Source organism: Dipodomys ordii, unplaced genomic scaffold (assembly GCF_000151885.1).
Source record: "Dipodomys ordii isolate 6190 unplaced genomic scaffold, Dord_2.0 Scaffold66, whole genome shotgun sequence".
NCBI lineage: Eukaryota > Metazoa > Chordata > Mammalia > Rodentia > Heteromyidae > Dipodomys > Dipodomys ordii.
This window is the reverse complement of record NW_012267282.1, coordinates 3,542,687-3,548,628: the sequence shown is the minus strand read 5'-3', so window position 1 is coordinate 3,548,628 and position 5,942 is coordinate 3,542,687.

The following is a 5,942-nucleotide window of genomic DNA, read 5'->3' as shown; positions in this document are numbered from 1 at the left end:
TGAATATAATTAAAAAGTATTTTATGCTACCTAGTTTATGGGATTACAGTTCCATGACTACCTGTAATGGCCAATTTTAACCTTACTGGTTTATTCCAAATTATGTAATGGTATGCAATGGTAGCATGTTTGTTTTAAGATAAACTAGATTTTAGGATTTATATCTTATGTGTGTGTGTGTGTGTGTTTGTGTGTATGTGTGTGTGTGTTCTAGAGCTGGATCTCAGGGCCTTTTGCTCTCTCTTGGCTTTTTTGCTAAAGGCTAGCATTCTTTTTTTTATGTCATGGGCTTGAACTCTGGGCCTGGGTGCTGTCCCTAAGCTCTTCAGCTCAAGGCTAGTGCTCTACTACTTGAGCCACAGCATCACTTCTGGTTTTCTGGTGGTTTATTGGAGATAAGAGTCTCACAGACTTTCCTGCCTGGGCTGGCTTTGAACCTCAATCCTCAGATCTCAGCCTCCTGAGTAGCTAGGATTACAGGTGTGAGCCACCAGCATCTGGCTTATAAGTACATTTCTTGTTGAACAGTATCACCCCTTCCCTTGCTCTCTCCCAGTTTTTCCCTCCCATCCCGAACTACAAGTTGTATAGTTCATTTCAACCTAGTGTCTAGTGAGTACCACTGCTGCAATTTTTTCATCCTTTGCCTTAAATTTTTTTGTTGGTTGTGGGTCTTGAACTTGGGTCTTGAACTTGGGACCTTGTCTCTGTCCCTAAGATTTTTTTTAATTCTTTATTGTGATTAAGTGATTACATAATTTTCCAGATTTCACAGTATTGTGGAATAGTGATACTTAAAGTCACAAACACATTCTAACTTTTATGGGGCAAATTGTCTATTGTGGTCTATAACATTTATGAGTTCTATGAGCTTTGCGATACAGTTATTTCTTCCACATTGGGTGATATGTACATTTCTTTTGTTTTGCATAGCGTCAGCTGTTCCCTCCCTCCCATCGCTGCCATTGAGTTGCTTAGTTCATTTTGATCAATGTCCAGTGTAGCTGATGGGTCCTGCTGTTGTATGTTTTTCCCTGATTCCCTCTAGTTCTGTGTTGTCCTCCTGGCTTCCCTCTGGTGTGCACATATATACCATATAGGTGATCAGCAAGGCTAGCATTCTTGAACCATAGCTCTACTTTCTTTTTTTTCCCCCCAGAGCTGAGGGTGGAACTCAGGGCCTTGTATTCGCCAGGCAGGTGCTCTTCCACTGAGCTAAACCCCCAGGCCCCATAGCTCTACTTCTGACTTTTTGTTGGTTAATTGGAGCTGAGTCTCAGAAAGCCAGGCACCAGTGGCTCACACCTGTGCTACTCAGGAGGCTGAGATCCAAGGATCATGGTTCAAAGATAGCCCAGGCAACAAAGGTCTGAGACTTTTCCCCCACTCGCCCATTGGTTGTGGGGCTTGAACTCTGGGCCTGGGCACTGTCCAGCTCAAGGCAAGCACTCTACTACTTGAGCCACAGTGCCACTTATAGTTTTTGGGTGGTTAATTGCAGATAAGTGTCTATGGACTTTCCTGCCCAGACTGGCTTTGAGCTGTAATCCTCAGATCTCAGCCTCCAGAGTAGTAGCTAGGATTATAGTTACAAGCCACTAGCATCCAACATTATTGTCTTTTTTGTTTGTTTTTCTGGTCCTAGGGCTTGAATTTAGGGCCTGGGCACTGTCCCTGAGCTTTGGTGCTCAAGGCTAGCATTCCCCCACTTGAGCACAGAGCCACTTCCAGCTTTTTCTAAGTAGTTTATTGGAGATAAGAGTCTCACAGCTGGGCACCAGTGGCTCATGCCTGTATCCTAGCTACTCAGGAGGCTGAGATCTGAGGATCATGGTTCAAAGCCAGCCTGGGCAGGAAAGTCCATGAGACTCTTATCTCCAATAAACCACTAGAAAACCGGAAGTGGTACTGTGGCTTAAGCGGTAGAGTGCTCGTCTTGAGCTGAAGAGTGCAGGGACAGCGCCCAAAGGCCAGAGTTCAAGCCCCACGACCAACAACAACAAAAAAAAGTCGGGGGTGGAGGGTGGGAGATGGGAAGGGATGGGAAGGGGAAACAAAGGAGGAGGCAACAATGCTTGATAAGAAACATACTCATATTCTTGCCCATGTAATTGTAACCCCTCTATACGGTATTGTCACAATAAAAAAAAAAGTCTCACAGACCTTACTGCCCAGGCTGGCTTCGAACCATGATCTTCAAATCTCAGCCTCCTGAGTATCTAGGATTACAGGCGTGAGCCACCAGCACTGACTATCATCATTCTTAATATCAGTGTAACAAGAGTTAGATAAATTATGCTAAAGTTTGCCTGACAGAAATAATCTCAGCATTGGAAAAGACTGATGGAAGAGTATTTTTAGAATTTGTGAACAGATTTTTTTGAACAGAAATAGAAATACCCCAAAGAAAAAAATTCAGAATGAATATAATCTGTAGCAATAAAAAATAGTTTCACCACACAGTGCCAATAGATTGCGCAGGACTGAGAAGCTGGGGTGAGGCCAGGATGGAAGCGGAGACGTCACACCAGGGCTAACGATCTGGAGTTGTCTTCTGTCCCTGACTCATGGTCCTCCCTCCGGTGACACCTGTAGCTAGGTGGTGACCTTGAGTGTCTGATGTGATCTGGTTAGGACACAGTGCAGGAAGCCAGGCTCCTCCCTAGGCCTCCAGCAGAATGATCTTTCTTTCTGGGTGCTGGAGAGCACCAAGTGAAATCAGACCAAGAGACAAACAAGGGCTGGGAAGGTGGCTCAGTGGTAGAGCGCTTGCCTTGCATGCTTGAGGCCCTCTGTTCACTTCCTCAGCACCACATAAGCAGAAAAAAAGAAAAAGCCAGAAGTGGTGCTGTGGCTCAAGTAGTACAAGGCTGGCCTAAAGCTGAAGAGCTGAGGGACAGCGCCCAGGCCAAGTTCAAAAAAAAAAAGGAACATATGCAAAGCCCCAGAGTGGGAAGGAGTGTGACACAGACTTGAAGGAAGCCGGTGGGGCAAGAAGAAGCTGGAGAGCCGGGCGCTGGTGGCTCACGCCTGTAATCCTAGCTACTCAGGAGGCTGAGATCTGAGGATCACGGTTCAAAGCCAGCCCGGGCAGGAGAGACCATGAGACTCCTATCTCCAATAAATCACCAGAAAACTGGAAGTGGCGCTGTAGCTCAAGTGGTAGAGCGCTCGCCTTGAGCTGAAGAGCTGAGGGACAGCGCCCAGGCCCAGAGTTCAAGCCCCACAACCAACAAAAAAAAAAAAAAAAAAAAGAAGAAGCTGGAGAGCCGGGCGCTGGTGGCTCACGCCTGTAATCCTAGCTACTCAGGAGGCTGAGATCTGAGGATCGCGGTTCAAAGCCAGCCCAGGCAGGAAAGACCGTGAGACTCCTATCTCCAATAAACCACCAGAAAACCGGAAGTGGCGCTGTAGCTCAAGTGGTAGAGCGCTCGCCTTGAGCTGAAGAGCTGAGGGACAGCGCCCAGGCCCAGAGTTCAAGCCCCACAACCAACCAAAAAAAAAAAAAAAAAAGAAGAAGCTGGAGAGAGGCTGGGCGTGCTGGTGTCAGTGGGAAGCATAGGTATTGCAGCACACATCCTTTAGTGACCCCTATAGTTTGTCTTCCTGAAAAAAAAGGTGATTAATTTGTATCACAAATGTGTTGTCTTTGTAATATCCAGTAAAAGAAACCCTGATTCTGGCTGGGAAGGTGGCTCAGTGGTAGAGCTCTTGCCTTGCATGCATGAGGCCCTGGGTTTGATTCCTCAGCACCACATAAGCAGAAAAAGCCGGAAGTGGCATTGTGGCTCAAGTGGTAGAGCGCTAGCCTTGAGCTGAAGAGCTGAGGGACAGCACCCAGGCCCCGAGTTCAGGTACCAGGACCAACAACAACAACAACAAAAGAAAAACCTGAGTCTGACCATGTGGAGAATCTCAGCTAGTTCAGTGATTGAGCCAGTTATAGACTAGGCCTCCTCCTGGGAGATGAACTTTGGCACTCAGAGGGGGGCAGTTTGCATTCTGGTGTCTCCAGAACACCCTCTCAGAAGCATATGCTTTCTCTTTCAGCCCTTCATTTATTGGACATGGCTGTGTTCCAGGGGCCCTGCTAAGTACTGAGCACATAACACTCCCCAGCCCATCTGTGTCTGATACATTATAATCACTAGCAATGTATTGGCCAAGTGCCTTGATTTCCCAACAGCCAGCCCATGGCAGTCTATAAAAATCATCAAGAGTGGGCTCCAGTGGCTCACATCTGTAATCCTAGCTACTCAGAAGGCTGAGAGCTGAGGATGGTGGTTGGAAGTTAGCCCAGGCAGAAAAATCCCCATGAAGCCAGGCGCTGGTGGCTCACGCCTGTAATCCTAGCTACTTAGGAGGCTGAGATCTGAGGATCGCAGTTCAAAGCCAGCCCAGAAAGGAAAGACCGTGAGACTCCTATCTCCAATAAATCACCAGAAAACTGGAAGTGGCGCTGTAGCTCAAGTGGTAGAGCGCTCGCCTTGAGCTGAAGAGCTGAGGGACAGCGCCCAGGCCCAGAGTTCAAGCCCCACAACCAACCAAAAAAAAAAAAAAGAAAAGAAAAATCCCCGTGAGCCTCTTATCTCCAATTAACCCACCAGAAAACTGGAAGTGGCGCTGTAGCTCAAGTGGTAGAGCGCTCGCCTTGAGCTGAAGAGCTGAGGGACAGCGCCCAGGCCCAGAGTTCAAGCCCCACAACCAACCAAAAAAAAAAAAAAGAAAAGAAAAATCCCCGTGAGCCTCTTATCTCAATTAACCACTCAAAAACTGGAAGTAACACTGTGGCTCAGTGGTAGAGCACTAGCCCTTGAGCACAAGAGGCTTAGGGATAGCACCCAGGCTCTGAGTTCAAGCCCCACACCAACACACACATGAAAGAAAAAAGGAATTATTGGCCACTTGCGAGTAGATATGGACTTGCACAGGCTCAGGAATCTGGCATTGAATCCTGGGTGTCCTCAACCTCATGAGCCTGTTTCTCTCTACAAAATTACCAGCAACCCTTGAATGAGGATTAGGTGCGATCCTGTCCAACTGGATACTGAGCACTAGGAAGAATGGAGGGACAAGGTTGCTGATGTGAAGTCACTGTGGCAGACAGCTGTTCAGAGGGTGGTGGGCCTCCATGCATGTGAAGGCCACAGTGTGATTGCTTTTGTCCCCTGTGAGAAAAGAAGTCCGAGAAACAGCTGGCACAGAGCAAACAAACCTCTTTGTGTTAGTTTTGTTTGACCCTGGCTATTGACCGAATTGCTGAGGATTTAAGACAAGACAATAGAGGTAAAGGATTTAGCTCCCTACCTGGCAAATACGCGTTCAGTGAACATCAGCCATTTTCCTTGTTCTGTTGTTACACTGGCCAAGAAGCTGTTCAGAGATTGGCATTAGAGAAAGCAGCCTTAATCTCTCTTTGTAGTCGAGAGAAAGGGGAGCCCCGACCCCCACAACCTTCAGATGTCTGTTAGCTCTGAGGCATCAGAGATGGCAGTGGAAGGGTCCCGGCCTCACACAGCCTCAGTTCTAAGCGGGGAGAGGGGACCAAAAGGTCAGGTGTAGAACCCCCTGGGACTGGGCCTGGGTGCCAGCCTCCGAAGCCTCGGCGGGCCGTGGGGGTCCCACGCCGCCCCAGGCCCGGGCCGCCCGGCCTCGTGGAGGGCGGTGTCCATGCCGGCCGCGGTGCACTGCACGCTAGGGACCGCCCGGGAGCCGGGAGCCGGACGAGCAGGGGGCGCGGTCCCCGGACTGCGCGCAGCGGACTTGCGCGAGCCTGGGCTTGGGCCGGGGTCACCCTGCGCCCCCAAAGACCGCTGAGGGCTTTTGTTCTGTTTCTTGTCTGGCCTGGTGTTGGAAGCAGGCTGAGGTGGGCGGGACCGGGGCAGGTCTGGCGTCGGAGCGTGCGGGCTGCAGGGCCCGGGGTACCCAGGGGAAGGGCTGCG